Source organism: Peromyscus maniculatus, chromosome 21, assembly GCF_049852395.1.
Source record: "Peromyscus maniculatus bairdii isolate BWxNUB_F1_BW_parent chromosome 21, HU_Pman_BW_mat_3.1, whole genome shotgun sequence".
NCBI classification, from domain to species: domain Eukaryota; kingdom Metazoa; phylum Chordata; class Mammalia; order Rodentia; family Cricetidae; genus Peromyscus; species Peromyscus maniculatus.
Window position 1 is genome coordinate 71,310,744 of NC_134872.1, and position 23,968 is coordinate 71,334,711.

Here is a 23,968-nt window from a genome sequence, read left to right on the forward strand (position 1 = left end):
TCATTCCCCAGCTGAAGGAACGATTTGGGAAGGATTTGGAGGTGTGGCCTTGTTGGAGGAGGTGTCTTACTGGGGATGGGCTTTGGGGTTTCAAAAGCCCAGGCTGAACCCAGTTAACTCTCTCTGCCTCCTGCTTGTGGATCAAGATGTGAGCTCTCAGCTACTGCTCCAGTGCCAAGGCTGCCTGCCTGCTATGATGGTCATGAACTCTAGCCCTTTGGAATTGTGAAACCCCAAGTTAAATGCTTTCTTTTTATAAATTTATTGGCCACGGTGTCTCTTCAGAGCAATAGATAAGTGACCAAGACACCCTGGAAGGGTTCCTCTTCACGGTAGCTGTCTGATGTTGGCTGACCCCAGGCTCCTTACTGATCTTCATGGCCAAGAACTAACATTTCAATGTGATTTAACTAATCCTCATCATCTTCTGATGAAAACCCTGGTGCTGGGCCTCTGCCCATTCCAGCCTGCAGTGGCACACTAGTTCCACTGCAACATTTTGTAATTTAGCATATGTTTTTTTCAGTATATATTAATTATATACAATAATGGGTTTCATTATGATATATTTTAAAAGACTTTTAAATTTTATTTTATGTATGAGTGATTTTCCTGAATGTGTGTATGTATGTGTGCCACATGTGTGCCTGGTGTCCAGGGAGGAAAGAAGAGGGCACTGGATCCCCTGGAGCTGGAATTATAGATGGCTATGGGTGCTGGGAACTGGACCTGGGTCTTCTGAAAGAGCAACAAGTGTCTTAGTCACTGCGCTCTCTATCCAGCCCCTTCATTATGGTATTTTCATACATGTGTATAATATATGTTCATCATATTCATGCCACATCTCCACCATGGTCCCCTCATCCTCCTGCTGGTCTCTATCCCCTTCCACTTTCATAGCTCTGTGGTGGTATTGTGTTCCCCAAAATATCGTGTACCTTAATAAACTTATCTGGGGTCAGAGAACAGAAAAGCCACTAGTTAGGCAGTGATAGCACACACCTTTAATCCTAGCATTCCAGAAATAGAAATCCCTCTGGATCTCTGTGAGTTCAAGGCCACATTGGAAATAGCCAAGCATGGTGACACAAGCCTTTAATCCCAGAAAGCCAGCCTTTAATCCCAGGGAGTGGTGGTAGAAAGCAGAAAGATATATAAGGCTATAAGGCGTGAGGACCAGAAACTAGAAGATTTTGTCTGGTTAAGCATTCAGGCTTTTGAGCAGTAATTCAGCTGAGACCCATTCCGGATGAGGACTCAGAGGCCTCCAGTCTGAGGAAACAAGACCAGCTGAGAAGTTGACCAGGTGAGGTTAGCTGTGGCTTGTTCTGTCTCTCTGATCTACCAGCATGGACCCCAATAACTCGCCTCGGGTTTGATTTTATTAATAAGAACTTTTAAGATTCCTGCTACATAGCTCCCTTTTAAAAAATGACCCAGTGAGTTCATCAGAGCCGTTTGTTTACCAGAGCACGTGAAAAACCAGTGGCTACGCCATTGCATGAAATATCTTTCCATTCCCCCATCAACCATTATTCCATGTCTACCTTAGTGAGCCCAGAGGTATAACGGCTTCATTGAGCCTGAGATTGACCCACAGAAATGTAGTGCTCCCATGGCAGCTGGGGTTGGCAGGGGCTGCCGCTGATTTCCAGCCTTTGACTCCGGAGCTTGCAGAAAGCTGAGCAAGGTTGCAAGAACCCTGACAGTCCTGGTATACTCTTGCTGTGAGCAAGGGGAAGCAGATGCTGCTGCCTTCCCAACCGCAGGTGGCTCCAAAGCAGATTTTGTTGAGGCGCAAATGAGAATGTGCCTCTGGGCCCAAGTTTACGCAGATGCTTTGTTTTTTTTCAGACTAGGACTTTTCTGTTGAACTTGAATGATGCATGTGTATGAAGGTGCGGGGCATCCATAAAGCCAGGTTTAGCTACATTTTGAGCATCCTGATTCATTGCAGCTCATCTTCGAACCTTTTTCTTTGTTGGTTCACCCAACACAAACCCTCTTTTCCTTTCATCTGACCCAACCTTTGCTGGGCCAGATGTCACTGACAGCTGGTGTGGAACACTGTGGTGGCCCAGCTGGGACACTTGAGGCCATGTCTTGTGAGCCTTCCCGAAACCCCTGACGGGAGCCGGAATGACTCTTACTCTATGGGTGAAGGCAGTCGCTCTCTCCCTCCTGGCTCTCCTTCCTTCCCCACCTGCTCCAGCACCTTTCTCTCCTCCCTTGTGCCCATCATCCTTTCTTTCTCTCCACGGAAGTAACATTCAGGGATGAAACGGTCATCATGGAAGAAGCCCCAAGTGTTTTGATAATCCTTTCTTGCTCAGGCTTTGGCCTCATTTCTCTCTAAGGCAGACATGAAGGTGTCCTTTTCCGGGAGGCAAGAGACAGATGAAACAGTAAGAGAATGGAAGAATGCTTTTGGAAAGGGATCCAGCACCTGAGCATTCGATAGGTAAAGCCCTGTATCAGATGGGTACTGTGCTGCTGATGGACCCTCTAGGATTGCATCTGATAAACATGGGGAGGACCAGTTCTACCCCAAGCGGAGGAGTGGAAGCCCAAGATATTCTGTCTCCTGCACTGTTTGCTTCCAGAATGGGTGCCAGGGCATGTGTGAAGGGGAATCACTAGGCTGTATCAGTCTAAGAGTGGGCTCTCAGGGAGTAGAATGGGTTTCTCCTTTATGGACCAAGCTCTGGCATCTTTCAGTTTCTGTTCCCTGTTCTGAGCTCCCAAAGGTGTATGCCTGGACTCCATGTTTCCCCCACAGCTGTTGGATGACTTGGGTATGTGTGTAGAGGAGGAAGCCAGGTGGTTAACCACTAGCCTCCTCCAAACTGAGGACTGGCCATAACTTGCTCCAGTTCCTGGCACAGATTTGGACATTGATTTTAGAAATGAGAGAAGGTAAGCCCTAACCAGTTGCAATGGGATTCTGGATCACTGGCTCCCTTGAATCCTTCCCAAAGCAGTAGACTGAATTGGCTGCATTGAGTTTCAACCATGCCTTGGGCCCCTTGTCTTGGAGACAAAACCTTTACAGTCATTTCTGACAGGTACTGGAGAGAGTGTGGCTTCCATGTGACTCTCTTGCTGTTCTGAGTTCTGGGATGGCGGGAAGCAGAGACATGTCCCTGCCATGACTCCATGAGGGTGATAACTGAGCTGTGGTCACACCTACAGTATGGCCTTCGGTCCACTTCCTGTGTTGTTAGCGTTATTTGTGGCTCATCCTTACACTGGGAAGAAAGTAGGCATCCCAGGGGTGGAAAATGCTGGTCTGTGCTCCACCTCTGGAACCTGGCCTTGGAAGGGCACTTGGTGAACCACTCAGTGGCCAGGGCAATGCTCTCTCTTTTGGAGACAGACCCTCTCACAGAAGTGCTCCCAATTTACATCCCATGAAGATGCTTATCAACCCATGGTATCAACAGTAATGGAGCCCAGTTGATTTCACTGTAGGACCCCAGCTCCATTCCCAAGTTGTTGCTATTGTTCTTTGTGGTGGTATTGTGCTCCCCGAAATATTGTGCACTCTAATAAGCTTATCTGGAGTCAGAGAACAGAACAGCCACAATATTAAACATAGAGGTTAGGCAGTGGTAGCACACACCTTTAATCCTAGCATTCCTAGAGGCAGAGATCCGCCTGGATCTTTGTGAGTTCAAAGTCACACTGGAAACAGCCAAGCATGGTGACTCTCAGGAAGTAATGGCAGGAGGCAGAAAGGTATTTAAGGATGAAGACAAGGAAATATAGCCTGGTTAAGCTTTTAGGCTTTTGAGCAGCAGTTCAGCTGAGACCCATTTTGGATGAGGACACAGAAGCTTCCAGTCTGAGGAAACAGGATCAGCTGAGGAATTGGCAAGGTGAGACTGTGGCTTGTTTTGCTTCTCTGATCTTCCAGCATTCACTAATGATTTTACTAATAAGACTTCTTAACAATTTGTGCTACAGTTCTTCTTTTTAATGTGTGTGTGTATGTGTGTGTGTGTGTGTAGGGCATATATGCGCCGTGCACATGCTGAAGCAGAGGAAGACATTGATTGTCTTCTTTTATCTCTCTCCCCCTTTATCCCCTTGAGACAGAGTTTCTCACTGAACCTGGGACTAGTCTGGTGACCAGCAAGCCCCAGCAATCCTCCTGCCTCTGCCTCCCGCAGCACTGGAGTTACAGATGTTGTTTTCACGTGGGTGCTTGGGATTTGAACTCAGGTCCCCACACTTGCACAGCAAGCACTTTCATCCGCAGAGCCTTCTCTCTAGTGTCCCCCCTTCCCCCACCCCCCACCCCCCCACCCCCCACCCCCCACCCCCCACCCCCCACCCCCGCCCCCAGCTCCAGTGTCCTTAAGAGGCCGTAAAACATGAAATTAGATAGGTCTTTGGAAGAGAGACACATGGGCAAATGTGATTTTATTTTTTCAGTATTAGTGCTTTTTAAAATTGATCGCCAGCCAGGGCCCAATTCAATCTCTTTCAAGTGTCTGTGCCAAGCCGTTAGGACTGTTCAAGTAGTTTAATCATGGGACGCTTGCAGCTTCCCTAGGCCCCAAAAGAGTAAATAGTGGGCTACCTTCTTTGGGATCACTCTGTCAAGTACTTTCAAACAAGCATCAAAAAACTACACTGGAAGGAATTTGGAAACGCCTCAGGCAGACAATTTCATTTCTTTTTGGAATATGATTAATAAGAGGTTGAAAAATGGGGCTGTGTTCATGGAACTTGTTTGAACTAATTTTCAGATAATGTCTCACTGCCAAGAGACAATTAAATTGTCTCCTCGGTAAAGGAGATGAATGTAATTTAGAACCATTAAACAAGGCCATTGGGAAATACATCTCTTGTCCATCAGTTAAAACTATACACACAGGTGTCTGTGAATTATAATGATATGAAATCTACATATTTCCCAAATATACCTTAAAAAACACAAGCAATACTGTCCTTTCTGTGAGCTCAAGGCTCCTGTTCAGAATCTGATGTTTTTCGGGGCTAAGAGTCTCCTGTTGTGTGTGTGTGTGTTTGTGTGTGTATGGATGCATACGTGTGTGTAGGTATGTGTTCATGTGAGGGTGCATGTGTGGAATGTGTAGAGGCCAGGAGACAAGCTCAGGCATTGTTCCTCAGATGTTATCCTCTGCCCGAATTTGTTTCCTTTCAAGACAGGGTTTCTCTGTGTAGCCCCAGCAGCTGACCTGGAACTACTCTGTAGACCAGGTTGGCCTCAAACTCAGAGATCCACTTGCCTCTGTCTCCAGACCGTGCCTGGCTATTCCTGCTCCCATGTTGGAGGCAGAGTTTCTCACTGGCTTAGAACTTGCCAAGTAGGCTAGGCAAGCTGGCCGGCAAGTCCTGGGATCCTCTTGTTTATCCCTCTCCAACGCTGGGATTGCAAGCATGTGTTACCATTCCTGGCTGGTTTTATTATTTATTTATTTTTTTCATAAATTTTGGGGATGGAACTCAGGTCCTTGTGCTTCGCACTTCACCAACAGAGACATCTCCTCAGCACGGGATAAGGCTCCTTTCTTCTGAGATGAAATGCCCACAAGAATGCTATTGCTCTTTGGGAAGATGCTATTCTGGTGGAATTCTTATTAGCCGGCACTGAATGTTTTCTACTTCATATTTCTCTTTTAAATTTAACAACTTTTATTTTCTGTTTTTAGGGACCATTTCCCATGGTCCCTAAGGGCACTGATGTCCATCCCTGGCATGGATTGTGGGTTGTTTGGGAGCCAGAGACAGGGCCGCATAGGGATCCCTGATGATGCACAGGTCCCCAGGTGCCTGCAGTGACCACACTGGCAGAGGAAGGGATTCCAGTGGCTGCCATTGAACCTGAGCTGCACACACACATGTCCATGACAGCAGGTGCTCTTCGAGAAAGACCCAAACAGAGCATTGGGTAGAGAGAGGGGCCACCTGGCTGCTTCATGGACCCAGTGACATGACTGCAGCCACCTGGAGTATTACTGTCGCGATTACCCCTAAGGAACACTGGTTAATTTACCTGCGCAGTTCCCTAGCAGATGACATCAATAGATGGCATCTTGCAGGCTTGTCCAACCCAAAAGCTCATGGGCCATTTGCACCCCCAGAAAGTGACCCAACACAAGACAATAAACTTACTTAAAAATATTATGGAGTTTCTCTGTGACTTTCTTTCCTTTTTTTTAATGGCAAGATGCTCAAGTGTGAACTTTGTAGATGGCAATGTTGTGTCAATGATGTCGGAAGGTCAGACACATCTGCAAGAGGGCTGGGCAGAGCTTCACATATGGCCCAGGTCGCACAGATGTGCCTGATGCTTTAATATTAGTTTAAGATACACAGGTGCATGGCATCCTGTGGGAGGCCAGTTTCCTCTTCCTTCTGACCCAAATTGAGGGAATGGACCTGGGCCTGCTGCCGCCCGGACCTATGCATCTCTCAGTGAGCACAGTTCCCCCTGCCTTCCTCTTTCTTTGATGTCTCAGAGTCTTGGGTGCTTCTTGCAGACTGGGACTTGATCTGGGACAACCATGCTTTGTGTACCCTCTATGGAAAACCCCTCTTAGGGTGGCTCTTTCAAGGTGTCTCATGACTAGAGGCAATAGTCACGTTTCTGTCCCTGTGAGTGAAGAATTCAAGATCTCTTGTGGAGGGAGGTCTACTGAATTTTGTTTAATCCACACCTTGTCCAATATATTTGATCATAGATCAAAACTGTATTCTGGTCTGACACCATTGTGTTTCTGAGACACATGCACATCACTCAGCGTGCTTTCACCCTAGCCCATAGCTTTCTCTAGAGATGGTCTCCTTTTTAAAAAACTGGCTTTATTAGCACATATTAACTATACACAATAATGACTTCATTATGACATATCCAAACATGTACCTAATGGATTTCTATCTTATCTCCCTGTCTCAGCCAGCGTTCTATTGCTGTGAAGAGACACCATGACCATGGCAACTCTTACAAAAGAAAGTATTTAATTAGGGATTATTAACAGTTTCAGAGGTTTAGTCTGTTTTCATCATGTCAGGGGACAGTTAGCTGAGAGCTCTTCAGGTAGTCTGCAGACTGGGTCTGCAGGCAGTAGGAAGAGAGAAAGACATTGAGCCTAGCTTGGACCTTTGAAACCTCAAAGCCCACCCCCTAGTGACACACTTCCTCCAACAGGATCATACCTCCCAACCCTTTGAAAAAGTGCTACTCTCCAGTAACCAAGAATTCAAATATATTAGTCTGTGTCGGCCACTCTTATTCAAACCACATCATGCCCCTTATCTCATCTCATGCCTCTCTACTCCTCCTAACTTATTTCTCTTCCCAATTAGTCCCATTTCTACTTTTATGTCTCTTTTCTTCTCTTGGTCACCCAAGAATTTCTTACAGGAGCATCTTCCCAGTGGCTACACCACTGAAGAAAATGCCCTTCTGCATTGATTTTTATCTGTATATAAGTCTTCAGGGTAGGGTGAGGTCCTGTGATGGCCTTACCTTTTCTTCTTCCCCTTCCTTCCTTCCTTCCTTCCTTCCTTCCTTCCTTCCTTCCTTCCTTCCTTCCTTTCTTTCTTTCTTTCAAAATTTATTTATTTTTATGTTATGTACATTGATATTTTACCCACATGTATGTATGTGCAAGGGTGTCAGATCCCTTGGAACAAGAATTTTAGACAGCTGTGAGTTGCCATGTGGGAACTGAACCCAGGTTCTCTCGAAGAGCAGCTGGCTCTTAACTACTGAGCCATTTCTCCAGCCCCAGTCTTACCTTCCTATGACAGGCCCACTCTTGTGCAGGTAATCTTAGCTGCTGTGAGTTCAAGATTATAACAGCCACGTCGTGTCTGGAAGTCAGCATTACAGTGCCCTCTCTTCCATTGTGCTGCATGCTGCTTCTGTTCCTGCAATGTTCCCTGAGTCCTGGCCAGGAGTGGTGGAGTCCCATATGGGGCCAAGAAATCTACCATTACTTCTTTTGACTATTTTTTTTAAACTTTGTTATATTATGAATTAAAAGAAATTTGGGCTAACTTGACAGTCTTAATTAATAAGACCATTTACTTGTTTTGTCAATTTGTACAATGTGACCAGTATTAAAACCCAAATATATGTAAACAACACACACACAAAGAGAAATCTAAAAGCACACCAGATTTTGAATCACCTGTTAGTTTTGGGTTAGACTGTTGGTCAGATCACATTTTAATAACATTAGTGATTTTTAAATCCCAGATCTGTATTTCAAAGACATGACTTTGATGTAAATTCTGAAAGAGAAGTCCCTAACTATTTCTCCAATAAAGATCTATAACTTACATTACCCAGAAGCATCCCAGCTGACATAAAACAATTTTACATCTTATCATTTGTTACCTGTGACTACCAGACAAAAGAAATCGACAATTTTTAAAATTAGCTATTTTTAATTAAAATCTTTGTATCCAATGCTACCTTTTAAACTCTAATAAAACTTTTATCTTATGACCCCAGTGAACTTTTTTTACACAAACAAATGAATTTTAAGATTTTTTTAAACATTTAATAGACCCAAAGATACTATGTTAATAAGTTTTAAGAAGGTAAAAGAATATCTAAGTATATACTTGCAAAGATTTCTACTAAATACCCATAATACTCTTATTCAGACATGCACATGCATGATACATAGATGAGATTTTTGAAAATTTCAGATATAACTGGAGATGTGCCCACAGCCACTTATCCTTTGCATTTCGACCAGTTGAGGATCTTTGAAATAGTTTCCATCTGTTGCAAAAAGCAGCTTCTTTGATGAGGGGTGAGAGTTACACTTACCTGTGGGTAAAAGGGTAAGTATTTAGAACACAGTTAGAGATTGTGTTGGTTTAGGGAAATGGCAGTGGTAGTTCTCCTCTAGGGTCTATGACCTCTCCAGCCACAGGTATTTGCCTGGCCTTATGGTACCAGGCACGAAGCAAATAGCTTTAAGCCAAATTAGAGAGCTATTAGTTAACCCCAAGATAAAAGTGCCACCCTTGGGGATGTCTAATATTCTTTAAGTGGCTGGTTGTGTCTCACAATGGCCAATTTCAGGCAGAAAGAAGAAACTACAGCTTCTTTCCCCATCCCCAATTTTTCCCTATAGCTACCCCAGCTATTAAGGGGACGGTGGGCTCTGCAATAAAGACAGACTGCCCGAAGTCACTCATTCCCTCATCCGTCTTTTCTTCATGCTGACTTTCATTGGGTGGGTCTGCCTAGGGAGAGGTGGGGTGAGGGCTCCCAAATGGAGACTCTCATCTGCTCCTTTCTCTCCAAGTTTCTCATCCCCATTCTTCTTCATGCTCTCTTTTCCTTTGAGCAACTTGACATGGACCACGTCTCCCTTGTGCTCTCCATCACGGTTGATTCAACTCCGGTGACTTAGAAGATTTCTTTTCTTTCTCTGTAAATTATTTTCCTTCTGACCATCTGCCAGGTGGAGAGTTTCCCCTTGACTGAACTTCTGGTCTTTCTCGAGATGGGCAGTAGAGATGCCTGTCCTCTCAATAAACAGAGCCATTGTTGGGTCATGCCTTTGCTTTTTGTCCTGTTTGGAAGAATCTCCTTTCTCATTCCTCTTTATAGGAATCAGCCATCCTCAAACTTCCTGAGACTTTGGGACAGGTCTCCTCAGAATCGTCCTACTGGTGGCTTAACAGTTAGAGGACTTGATGCTCTTATAGAGGACCTGGCTTCATTTTCTAGCATCCATATGATGGTTCACAACCATCTATAAATACCATGCTTTCTTTTGATCTCAACAGGTATCAGGACACACATGATGTACACATTCATAAACATAAAATAAAATAAACATTAAAAAACTTTCTGCTGTATCGTGGCCTGGCTGCCATACCCCTCCATAATGGCTACCACTGGCTATTGGAAAACAGGATTGATTTCCAGGTTCAAAAGAACCTTGGAACAATGGAACAGGGTCAATAGGGTCCAAGGTTTCCTGCATTCGAGCCTTTATGTCTCTTAGCTTTTAGGTTGTACTTTGTTCATCCTGCCCTGTCTTTCAGATTCTCCTGTTAAACTTTCCCTTCTGTTTTGTAGATCTGACCCCCTCCTAATTTGCCCTGTTCTTTGTCTCACCACAAAAATTTCATCCTCTGTCAGTTGTTTGTTGCTTTCCAATAAAAAAAAAGCCTCTTTCCTCCCGCTGGCTCAGGCTGTCTGCTCCCTCCAATGGCTTTTCTTCTCATCAGAACCTCCTTTCTAAGCAAACCCCTGCTCTAACCAGGTGATACTGGCCAGGCTCTTTCTTGTACTCTGGCTCCTCCCACTCTGATCTGTGGTGGCGGCTTATGGCCACTCTCCTCCTCTCTCTGAGAGCTTCTCTGCCAAATCATCATCGTCGTCGTCGTCGTCGTCGTCGTCGTCGTCGTCGTCATCATCATCATCATCGTCGTCTCCTCCTTCTTCTACCTCTTTCTGTTCCTCTTCCTCCTCTCTCTTTCTCCTTTCTTTCTTCCTCCCTTTCTTTTTTAAAATGTTATGTGTATGACTGTTTTGCTGCACGTATGTATGTGTACCATGTGTGTGCCTGTTGCCTGTGGAGGTTGGAAGGGGGTTCTGCATTCTCTGGAACTGGAGTCACAGACAGTTGTGAGCTACCCTCTGGGTGCTGGGAATGTAACCCGGGTCCTCTGCAAGACTAGTAAGTGCTCTTAACCATTACACCACATCTCAAACCCTCACACCTTCCCAATTCCATCTGCTTCTTGCTTCTTTTGGCCCCAGGCAGCCTAAGACTGGAGTGAGCACTACCCTTCATAAGGGTGCCTGGCCCAGAAACTGCCTCCGTAGATCTCTAGGCAACTTCTCCAGCCAGACTTCCAGATCAAAGCAAATACCAACTTCTCAGCCCCTCTGCAATGGTAAGTCTGACTTCATTCACCTGGATGCCATGCTGGGCACACTGGGGATGTCTCTCCTTGCCGGTCCCTGAATTACATTTTTTAAAAAGCTCTGTTCAGTGCACAGAATGCCAAACTTTTCCAGCCTGCAGGGGTGCCTTCAACCCACTTATTTCCCTTTCCTACCTGGCCCTTGCTTCCCCCCTGTCCTGCTGTGCGGCCCTCAGCTTCATAACGATGGACGAGCCCCCACCCCAGCAGCTATAGAGAAGGTCCTCTTTCAGGGAGGGAAAAACAGAGCCGAATCCCAGCTGCACCTCCTTTGTACACGAAACTCTTGCCAAAGGCCCACATATCAAAGTTTCACAGTACCTTTTGTCTCTCAGTGATTAAATGTGATCATATTATTTCGGTGTATTTTCATATTTTTATATGCTGTAGCTGTTTGCCATCTCTGTCCATGATGTTCTGTGTCCCATGATTTTTTTTTTTTTTTTTTTTTGAGACAGGGCTTCTGGCTGACTTGGAACTTGCTCTGTAGACCAGGCTGGCCTTGAACTCACAGAGATCTTCCTACTTCTGCCTCCCAAGTGCTGGGATTAAAGGTGTACACCACAACCACCTGGCATACATGTAATTTTTTATACGACCTGTGGCTACTGTTAAGATTATTGAGTGTTGTATGCCTGATTTTAAGATGTGTACATGTGTATGGATGCACACATATGGATGTATGTAAACATATATGCATATTTGAAGCTATAAAAATAAGGTATACCTTGTGTTTCCTGGACTCTGACATGGCCCCTTGGCTGCAGTCTGAAGCTGAGTCCTCACAGTGATGGGCGTGACGAAAAATCCTCTCTGATCTTTAGCTTATGAATATCCTTAGGGGTAAATAAGTAGCCCAAGCACACAAGTCTAAGGCCACAATCCTTTAAAACACAGCAAGAATGTACAACTCATCCAAAGGCTTCTAGAACATGAGACTCACAAGCAGCTCACACCCATTGTCTCCTTGGTGTGTGCTTGTGCATGTGTGCCCACGCGTGAGGACAACCTCAGGTGTCATTCATGAGAAGTTATCCACTCTTTTTCTTTTGAGACAGGGTCTGTCACTGGCATGAAACTCATCAAACAGGCTAATCTGGCCAGCCAGTGAACCCTAGATTCCTGCCTCTGCCTCCCCAGCACTGAGATTACAAGTATTTAAAAGAAAGCTACGTATCTGGCTTTTCCACGTGGGTTCTGGGGTTCAAACTCACATAGATCCTTATGCTTTTAAAGTAAGCCCTCACTGACAGTCTGAGTGCTTTTCTATCACCATGACAAAGCACCATGACCAAGGCAACTTATAAAAGGAAACATTTAATTTGGGGCTCATAGCTCTTTTCTTTCAGTTCTCAGAATTTTGGCGTTGAGGAAAGGGTATGCTGAGTGAGCTTTGGCAGTAGGTGAATTTGCCTTTGGTCGGATAAGAGGTCCTGATAACTTGCTGAAAAGTCTTGACACTGTGTCTCAGGAAGTACACCATTTGCTTGTGGTAGCTTCCGAGGACAGGAAAAGCATGTTCCCGTGTGAAGCTGGGCCTTCTCCCTGCTCAGACACAATAAATAGAACCCGTGACCAGAGGACCAGAAAAGCAGAGTGACGGTGCTTGAACAAGGAGAAAAGCCTCTGTAGGTGCCGAAGTGTGACAAGAGAAGACAGCTTGTTTATAATTGTGCACCGGGTCTGAGAAAGAGGAATGTATTTGTGATTGATGTGACATAGTCCTCAACAGGGACAAATGGGGACATATTCAGGAAGCATTTGGTGCTAGAAGGCAAAAGGTGGGGAAGGGGGAAGGGGGAGTTTAGTTAGAAGACTCGTGAGCAGAGCACAGGAAGAGAGGGTCAGGCTTGCAAGGCTCACGTCTGGGCACATTAGATTTAAAGTGGACGTGTGAATGGTGTTGACATCTCAGGATGAAGAAGGAGTTGGGATGCAGAGGAGTGTTGTGGACCTTATGCCAACATTTGGCCCTGACTTAGTGCGAGAGGCTGAGATTTAGGGCATTATTAAGCTGAATGCTGTGAATCCAGTTGGAACCTTTTAGATTTGTGTGTGAAATTAAAAATACCTCAGTTAAGATTCCCTCTTTCTAGACGACTCTAATTTGTCACAGGAAGGAATCAGTGCAGGCTGGATTGGGATTTCTCTTCAGGATGCGTGAGCTTCTGAGCTTGCGTTGATCTGTTGGGGGAGCAGAGAATTCATAGAGCTTGAGAAACTCATGGGGGAAGGGACACAGGCAGCAGGCTACTGCTGCGGGCAGGAAACTCAAACCTCAGAAGTAAAGAGAAGGTCATGGGATGTAGCTCAATTGTTAAAGTGCTTCCCCAACATGGATGAAGTTGAGTGAGCACTGGTTTAGTTCCTAGCATTACATAAACCGGGTATGGTGGCACATACCTATAATTTCAGCACGTGGGAGATGGAGACAGGAGGATCAGAAGTTCAAAGTCATGATGGTGAGTTGGAGACTGGCCTGGGCTTCTTGATAGTCTGCATTAGACACCAGTGAAGTTTGGAGGGGAACATCCTTTATCTCATAAGACATTCACTATGGTTTCTTAAAACCTTGAGGGCCTCACTAGATAGCTCTGACTGTCCTGGACCTCACTGTGTTAATCAGGCTGACCTCGAAGTCACAGAGATCTCCTCCCCTTACCACAGCCTCCTGAGTGTTGAGATCAAAGGTGTACACCACTATACCTGGCATTCTGAGAGGTCTTGTGTCCAATTTGGTAGTGAAAACCCAAACAAACATCAGAGCTCAGGCTGGCCTTGAACTCCAGAAACCCTCCTGTGTTAACTTCTCGAGTGCTGGGCCCCACAAGCTCAATTACGCCAGGCGATGTGGTGATTTCTAACTCTATTTGCCTTATCTCACTTCAGGAAATGAAGTTTAATAACATAAAACCAAGAAGAGCATGAAGGAAGCTTCTCATTAGTGCAAGATTTTAGCTGCTCCCTCTCCACCAAAGAATAAATCCAGCCTTATACGATTCCCATTCTCCTTCCCCAGTGTGGTATAATCTGAAGGATATATCCTTGAAGACGCTCTCGCTCTGTCTCTATCTTTTTCTAGCTTAAAATTTACTTGATAAAAGACACAGTAGGAAAAATAAAGCATTTCTTTTCTTGAGACAGAGTTTCACTGTGTAGCCCTGGCTGTCTTGGACCTTGTTATACAGGCCAGACTGGCCTCAGACACACAGAGGTTTGCCTGCCTCTGACTCCCAACTGCTGGGATTTAAGGCCACCATGCCTGGCCACTGCAGGCAATTTTTAAGTGAAACAAGTAAGGTTTTAGATATGATAATAGTGATATTAATGCCAACATATTGATAGTTGAATAGGCCATAGCCTGTAGTCCATCACTCTGAGGCTATTGTGAGTTTCTGATGGAGAGGGTGTGCATGCAGGTGTATGTGTCAGTAGATTAGTATTGGAATCAAATATTCCCCTGTCTTGGGTGTGTTCAATTTTCTCTTCTGATTAAATTCTGATGAATTGAAAATTAATGGGATCCTCAAGTTTCAAATCTTTTTCCAGTTTCGACTTTGGGATTATGGTTCTATATCTTTCAACACTATACATATTTTACCAGCTCCAGCAGAGATAGGAACCCAGTAGGTTCTGAAATCATGCCTGTCACTGGGAATTTGGTATTCATGAGACGAAGTGCAGCCAGCAGCATTAGCATAAGATAATGCCATTCATTTTTTTTGCCTCCATAAAATCATACAAGACACCGTTGGATACATAGGGAATTAAGTAGAAGGAATGCGGATGATGTCTTTTACTTGCTCTGTTTTTTTTTTTTTAAAGCAACTTAAAGGAGAAAGGTTTATTTTAGTTCTGATTTAATGGTAGAGTCCACCATGATGGGGGAAGCTGAGGCAGCAGCAGCTTGAAGCAGCTGGAAATATCACATCATTTGTGAGTTTCTATGTTAACTATTGCCCATGGCTCAGAAACTTTTCTGATGACTTCTGAGAGTCACACTAATCTGTGGGTACACAGATACAAATTCAGAGGGCGGTTTGATACATTTCCATTTAGCAGAATGATAGAAGTGGGTTGGGGCCTATGAGCTTCCCAATGACAGGTTCTTGGCCAGATTTGCAGTACCAGTAATTTTTTAAGTTAATGCGTTTCCTCCCGTGGAGTGGGCCTTAAAGCTAATGAGAAAGTTGTTGGTCATCCTCCTAACACATGTGCCGCTGTTGTGTCCATGGTGACACCATCCACCTGGGTCATTATTCCAGCTTACAGGGTTCCCAGCTGAGAAAGACCACTGATGGCTCCTCCTCCCACCCCCCCAACTCCCTGCACCCAGTCAGCCTACATAGCATTTTCCAGTACTATGAAAGGTAGCCATCCAGAAAGAATCTTCATCAGGGATGATATGATTTCCTCATGTCCTATGACCACCGGGTGTGGTATCTTCAGCAATGGGGTATTACCATTAAGTGCGGGAGTGCCACCCATACTTGCTCATTTTTTTTTTGTCTGTTAAGAAAAAGCTAGTCATTACAACATAAACTTCAGCTTCTTAACTGGCACGGCTTAATACCTTAGTCTTTTATTTCTTGCTCTCACAGTGCCTAGTCCATAGAAGTGAGGTATCAGACCAGCCCGAGAGCCTCCCTATCATTCCCAAATATCAACTCCCCAGTGCATGGATAGAGGCTGCAGACAGACAGAGAGTGGTTGGAGGAGCCTGTTTGGGGTGTATAGTACCCTTGCTTTCATTAGCAGTCTAGTGTCAGAGTTCAACCACACAGCACAAAGCTACACAAGTTTCCAGGATATGAACCCTTTCCTGTGAGCCTATCAGTGAAGGCCAGGGGGTTGATAAAAGTTTGCCAGCGTTCACCACACAGCATTGCTTTGAGTGGGGGTGGTCCAGTGTAGGAAAGTCCAGTGCTTTCTCAAAGACAAGGTGTCTTGGCTGTTGTGAGCTGGAGTTTCACTCATGCTCTTTTTTTTTTAAATTAAATTTACCCATTTATTTTACATCCTGACCTCAGTTTCCCTTCCTTCCTCTCCTTCTACTACCCCACCCCCCACCCCCATCCCAATCCATTTCTCCTCTGGACTCAGAAAGGGGCAGGCCTTCCATGGGTGCCAACAAAGCGTGACATATCAAATTGAGGTAGGATTAAGCTCCTCCTCTTGTATTAAGGCTGGGCAAGGCAACCCTGTATGAGGGATAGGTTCCTGAAAGTTAGCCAAAGCGTTAGGGACAGGCCCTGCTTCCACCACTAGGAGTTCCACAAGTAGATCAAGCTACACAACTGTCTCTCATATGTAGAGGGCCAAGGTCAGTTCCACATAAACTCCCTAGCTGTTGGTCCAGACTCTGTGAGCTCCTGTGAGCCCAGGTTAGTTGTTTCTGTGGGTTTCCTTGTGATGACCTTGACCCCCCTGGCTACTACAATCCTTTCTCCCTCTCTTCAGCAGGATTCCTCAAGCTTGGCCCAGTGCTTGGCTGTGGATCTCTGCATCTGTTTCCATCAGTCACTGATGAAGGCTCTCTGATGACAATTGGGATAGTGACCAATCTGATTACAGGAGATGGCCAGTTCAGACTACCTATCCACTGTTGCCAGGAATCTTATCTGGGGTCATCTTTGTTGATTTGTGGGAGTTTCCCTTGAACAAGGTTTCTACTTGAGCCCAAAATGCACCCCCATCAAGACACCTCTTTCCTAACTCTCTCCTTCCATCTACATCCCCAACCCAATCTCTCATGTTCCCATCCCCACCAACCCAGGAGAGCTCTTATATTCCCCCTTCCCAGGGAAACCTATGCATCCTCATCCCCCTTTGGGCCCTGCTTGTTATCTAGCCTCTCTGGAGCTGTGGATTGTAAAATGGTTATCTTTTACTTTACAGCTAATATCCACTTATGAGTGAGTAGGTATCATTTTTGTCTTTCTGGGTCTGGGTTACCTCACTCAGGATTATTTCCATCCATCTCCCTTCATATTTCCTGATGTATTTGCTTTTAACAACTGAGTAATACTCCATTGTGTAAATGTACCACATTTTCTTTAGTTGAGGAACATCTAGGTTGTTTCCAGGTACTGGATATTACCAGTAATGGTGCTACGAACATAGTCGAGCAAGTGTCCTTGTAGAATGACTAAGCATCCTTTGGGTATATGCCCAATTGCTGGGTCTTGAGGTAGATTGATTTCCAATTTTCTGAGAAAGCTTCATATTGATTTCCACAGTGGTTGTACAAGTTTGCACTCCCACCATCAGTGGAGGAGTGTTCCCTTTGCTCTACATCCTTTCCAACATAAGCTGTCATTAGTGTTTTTTATCTTAACCATTCTGACTGGTTTAAGATGGAATATCAGAGTTGTTTTGATTTTCATTTCCCTGATTGGCTAAGGATGTTAAACAATTATTTAAATGTCTCTCAGCTATTTGAGATTACTCTGCTGAGAATTCTTTGTTTAGATCTATATCTTATTTTTTTAATTGGATTATTTGGGTTTTTTTTTTTTTGATGTCTAGTTTCTTGAGTTCTTTATATAATTTGGAGATCAGTTCTTTGTCAGATGTGGGGTTGATGGAGATATTTTCCCACTCTGTAGGCTTTCACTCTGTCTTATTGACAGTGTCCTTTGCCTTACAGAAGCTTTTCAGTTTCATGAGGTCCCATTTATTAATTGTTGATATCAGTGTCTGTATTACTGGTCTTCTATTCAGGAGGTTGTTTCTTGTGCCAATGTGTTCAAGGCTCTTTTTCATTTTCTATCAGTTTTAGTGTAACTAGATTTATGTTGAAGTTTTTGATCCACTTGGACTTGTGTTTTGTGCAGGGTGATAGATATGGATCTATTTGCAGCTTCTACATGCTGACATTCAGTTATGTCAACACCTTTTGTTGAAGATGCTTTCTTTTTTCCACTTGTTTAATTTTGGCTTCTTTGTTTCAGCACAGAATTCTACCAGACTTTCAAAGAAGAGCTAATGCCAATGCTCTTAAATTATTCCACATAATCAAAACAGAAGGAATGTTGCCAATTTTTTTATGAGGCCTCAATCACTCTGATACCCAAACTACAAAAAGACTCAACAAAGAAAGAGAATTACAGACCAATCTCCCTCATGAACATTGATGCAAAAATACTCAATAAAATAATCACAAACTATATCTAAGAACACATAAAAAAGATCATCTACCATGATCAAGTAGGCTTCATTCCAGAGATGCAGGAATGGTTCAACATATGAAAGTCTATCAATGTAATCCACAGTATAAACAAACTGCAAGAAAAAAAACTCCACATAATCATCTCATTAAATGCTGAGAAAGCCTTTAACAAAATCTAGCACCCCTTCATGATAAAGGTCTTGGAGAGATCAAGGATACAAGGAACATTCCTAAACATAATAAAAGCAAAATATAGTAAGCCGATAGCCAACAAGCAATATACAGTAAAAATGGCCATCTTACCAAAAGCAACTACAGATTCAATGCAATCTCCTAAAAAAAATTCCAACACAATTCTTTAAAGACCTTGAAAGAACAATACTCAACTTCATGTGGAAAAACAAAAAACCCAGGATAGCTAAAACAATCCTGCACAATAAAGGAACTTCTAGAGGTATCACCATTCCTGATTTTAAGCTCTACTCTAGAGCTATAGTAATAAAAACAGCTTGCTAGAGGCATAAAAACAGACACATTGATCAATGGAATCATGCTCTTATTTAGGGAGAACATTAGTCTTTTCTCTATCCACTGAATGAGATAAATTCTCTTTCTCGGTATCTTGTGTGGTACTTTTTCTTCTGGTTATAACAGGATAGAATTGTTGGAATTGTTTCCAGCAGCCAGGGTGACCAGGACAGATGAATATAATGATATCCAGGCCTATGCTAATGCTAATGCAGCTATTTACACTCTCTAGTTACTTGAGTAAAAGAACATCAGGAGACTGTTATTTTAAATTGTGGTAATTGTTTCTCCCTCCCTCCCCAACCTGCAAATGGTCTCGAGAGATGCTAGACTATTATAAGCAGTGGGAGGTTTGTTAAAATCAAGATTCCATGTTGCAGCTTTCATGAGGGCACCATTTATGGTGGGGTAGGACACTTTGCAGTGATATAGCTGTTTTGGAGTCACCTACACCCTACAAATAAGCCCTCACCCATGATCTATAAGAAAGCCCAACAAATTCATTGTTCTCACAAAGGTGATCTTTGGTGAAATAAAACTTTGGTCTGCTGTTGGTGTCCATTTTGGAGTGATTAGACATTAGTTGTGTCTTCCCTTGAAAAGTTAATGTAACACAGGGCGAGGCTTAAATTCCCAAATATTATGAACCGAGTTGTATGAAATGAGAGGTGAAGACTATAACATCTAGAGAGCACATTGATCCCATGATGTAACTATGAACTTAACTGACCAACACCGACAAAAACTTCATGCCCAGAATATTCTGTCTTCTCTATAGACAAAACTCCTGCACCGGGTTTTTGATGAAAATCAGAGTTTGTATCCTTCTGTGGTTTATAGATGCTTCTTTGTGAGGAAGTTTTTGTATATCTCACTGTTCCTAGATATACAAGATGGGCTTCCTCATGAGTAGTTTCATTCAGCTGTAATGTCCCTCTGAGCACACAATGGAGTCAGTATCTCAGATCCTTAGAATTAAATTAGCTCCCTTAGGGAGCCTGATAAAAGAATGGACTGAAGGGATGGAACTGCGTTTGTCTATTTCTGATACTTGTTAAATCTAAGAGAGTGTGACTGTTCTCTGCTGCCAAAATCATCTGTTTTGAGAAACACTCACTTTAAGTTGTAAATAAATCCTAAATATACACTTATAATTCCTCCTAAGCAATACATAAACACAAAGTTTAAGGAAACATATCTGCATGGAAAACAATGAGAGTTTAAATTTCACAGCATAGACATTTTCTGTTCATCTTGGTAGATCAGCTTAATGGCAGAAACTGATAATAATATGGTAGATATCAGAAACATTCAATACCACAGACATGCAATTTCAAAAGTACTCTTCTTCAAGAAAATACACATTCTTGGGTTGGGAAGACAGATCATTCATTTAAATGCTGCAAATCAGGAAGACGAGTTCTACCCTCAGAATCCATGTGAAATAGAGCCAGGCTGGTGACACAAACTTGTAGTATCAGTGCAAGGGAAGAGGGACACAGGTGGATCCTTGGGGCTTGCTCACCAGCTAGACTAACGTAACTAAGTGGAGATCAGTCCAGGCCAGTGAAGATCTTGTTTTAAAAGAGAAACAAGGTGAATAGCACCTGATGAATAATGCCCAGGTTTGACTTCTGGTCTCCATATGAATATGCATTATACATACATGTATCCTCATACACATATGTACTCCCACATGAGCATATATGTGCACATATACACAAATAAAATATATTTTCCCTTTATTCTGTCCAGGATGACATTGATGGGTTTCTACTGCTCACATTCAAGTAGACCTTACTCCTCTGTGAAATATTGTTATAGACACACCCAGAAGGATGCCTCACCAATCTAGGTGACTTTAAGTCCAGCCAAGTTAACAATAAGAAATTAACCATCATAGTTCACTGTCCACTTATTTTGCGTATGTGTATGTTCATGTGTGTCAGGGGCATGTGAGAGATGAATGTGTACATGTATGCTTGAGTATGCATGTGGAAGTCAGAGAACAGCCTTGGCTGTTAGTCCTTGGTTGCCATTCTCTATTCGTCCCTCTGTCTGTCCCTCCCTCTGTCCATCCCTCCCTCCATTCCTTGTCCCTCTCTCTCTTTCTCTCTCTCCTTCCTTCTCCTTTCTTCTTTCCTTCCCTTCCTTCCTTACTTCCTCCTTACTTCCTTTCTCTCTCTTCTTTCTTTCTCTCCTTCCTTCCTTCCTCTCTTTCTTCCTTCCTTTCTTCCTTCCTTCCTTCCTTCCTTCCTTCCTTCCTTCCTTCCTTCCTTCCTTTCTTTCTTTCTTTCTTTCTTTCTTTCTTTCTTTCTTTCTTTCTCTCTCTTTCTCTCTCTCTCTTTCTTTCTTCCTCCCTTTCTCTCTTCTCTGTCTTTCCTCCCTTTCTCTGTCTTCTCTGTCTTTCCTTCCTTCCTTCCTTCCTTCCTTCCTTCCTTCCTTCCTTCCTTCCTTCCTTCCTTCCTTCCTGAGACAGCTCTCATCAGCCTGAGTTTGCCTATAGGCTTCCTAGCCAGCAAATGACACCTATCTTTACCTCCCCAGTGCTGGAATTATAAGCATGAACCATTACACCTGCCTTTTTTTTAAAAAAAAAAAAAAAAAAAAAAAAAAAAAAAAAAAAAAAGGTTCTGGGGATTTGAATTCAGGTCTTTATGCTAGAGAGGAAAGCATTTTACTGACTACGGTATCACCCCGGTCCATCTACTGTTGATCTAAATGTAGTTAGTTATATGGCATGTGTCTGCATTAGTTTCTTTATCTCTGTGAGTCACATACTTTCAACTAGTCTCTCTGAAATTTTTTCTTTTTTCTTTTTATTTTATAATTTGATTTAATTTTACATATCAGCCATGGATTCCCCTGTCCTCTCACCTCCCCTCCCCCCCTCCCCCAGCCCATCCCCCCATTCCCATCTCCTCCAGGGCAAGGACTTCCCTGGGGATTCAATTCAACCTGGTAGATTCAGTCTGGCAGGTCCAGTCCCCTCCTCCCAGGCTGAGCAAAGTGTCCTTGCATAGGCGCATAGGCCCCAGGTTCCACACAGCCAGCTCATGCACTAAGGACAGGTCCTGGTCCCACTGCCTGGATGCCTCCCAAACAGTTCAAGCTAACAACTGTCTCACTTATTCAGAGGGCCTGATCCAGTTGGGGGCTCCTCAGCTATTGGTTCATAGTTCATGTATTTCCACTAGTTTGGCTGTTTGTCCCTGTGCTTTTTCCAATCTTGGTCTCAACAATTCTCGCTCATACAAACCCTCCTCTTTCTCGCTGATTGGATTCCTGGAGTCCACCTGGGGCCTGGCCGTGGATCTCTGCATCTGCTTCCATCAGTCATTGAGTCTCTCTGAATTTATCAAACATTCGTTATACAGGTCATCTTTGTTGCCAAAAGTCACTGTATCTGTGGCTGGAAAGAGTACTTGCTGCTCTTGCAGAGGACCATGTTAGTTTCCAGCACCTTCATCAGGTAGCTCACAACTTCCTACAATTCTAACACCCATTTCTAGCCTCTGTAGGTATCTGCATTCATGTGCATATACCCCCCACATACACGTAGTTTAAAATAAAATAAATATTTTTCTTATTGTAAAAATTGGTGTATCTGAAAGTACATAAAGATTTAAAGCTGTTATTTCTCAAAACAACTACAATTTGCCAACAGATGAATGGTTGTGCCTCCTCCAAAGTCATTTGAGGACAATTAATATTATATCACACAGTTGAAGCAGGGTGACCACATAACACATCTTATAGAAAGAGGCTTTTGGGAGCAAATAGAATTATCTTAATGACTCTGGATGAACAGACATAAACTAGGGCTGGTCATCAAATGGGAACAGTTGGTCGACCTAGTAAGATGGATGTGAAAAACTGATCCATCAGTCAGATGTTTCCCACATGAAGAAGCACTTGCCTTTCCATGGAACTCTTTCCATCTTCTGGTATCTTCTTCAGTTTCTTTCTTTAGTATCTTAAAATTTTCATTGCATAAGTCTTTCACTCCTTTGATTAGTTTTATCCCCAGATGTTTTTGAGGCTATTGTTAATGAGATTATTTCCCTGATTTCTTACTTCCTATGTCTGTCATTGGCATAAAGGAATGCTACTGATTCTTGTATATTAATCTTGTATCCTGCTATTTTACTGAATATGTTTATCAGCTTTTAGAAAATTCTGATGGAATCTTTAGGGTCTTTTATGTATAGAATCATATCATCTGCAAATAAGGATATTTTGGCTTATTCATTTCCAATTTGTATCTCCCATATCTTCTTTTCCTACTGCTTTAGAACAGTGAGTGGAGAGGAGTGGAGAGCATGGGCATCCTTATCTTCTTCCTGATCTTAGTGGAAATGCTTTCAGTTTTTCTTCATCTAAGCATGATGCTAGCTGAAGACTTGTTGCATACGTTCTTTATTTATCTAGATCTGTCCTCTGTATCCCTAATCTCTCAAGGACTTTTATTATGAAGCAATGTTTGTAGTGCAAATTCTAATTGGTCTTAATAATAAAAGCCTGGAGCCAGAGATCAGGCTAAGATCAGAGAGACAAAGGAGAAAGCCACAGTCACCTCTGACCTCACCAACTCCTCAGCCTGAAAGGGAGTGAGCTCCTGTCTCCTTCTGCCTTATATTCCTCTCTCCATCCAGCCGTATCACTTCCTGTCTCCATCTCCCTAGTGCTGGGATTAAAGGAGTGAGGTCCCAAGGGCAGGGATCAAAGGTGTGTGCCACCACTGCCTGGCTGTTTCTCTTTTAGACTGGATCAATCTTGTATAGCCCAGGTGGTCTTAAACTCCTGATCTTCCTGCTTCCTCCTCACAAGTGCTAGGATTAAAGGTGTGTGCCACCACTACCTGGCCTCTATGGTTAACTAGTGGCTAGCTCCATACTCTGATCTCCAAGCAAACTTTATTTGTTATAGCACAAGCAAAATATTACCACAGATGTTGACTTTTGTCCAAGGCTCTTTCTGCTTCGAATGAGATGCTAATGTGGTTTGTGTCTTTGAGTCTGTTTATGTAGTAGATTTCATTAGTTGCTTTACATATGTGGAGGCATCTCTGAAACTATGGAATGACATGAACTTGATCATGGTAGATAATCTTTTTGATTATCTTGAACTTGGTTTACAAGTATTTTATTGAGTTTTTGTTTTTTTTTTTTGTTTTTGTTTTTGTTTTTTCAAGACAGTGTTTCTCTGTGTAGCTTTGCGCCTTTCCTGGAACTCGCTTTGGAGACCAGGCTGGACTTGAACTCACAGAGATCTGCCTGGCTCTGCCTCCCAAGTGCTGGGATTAAAGGTGTGCGCCACCACCGCCTGGCT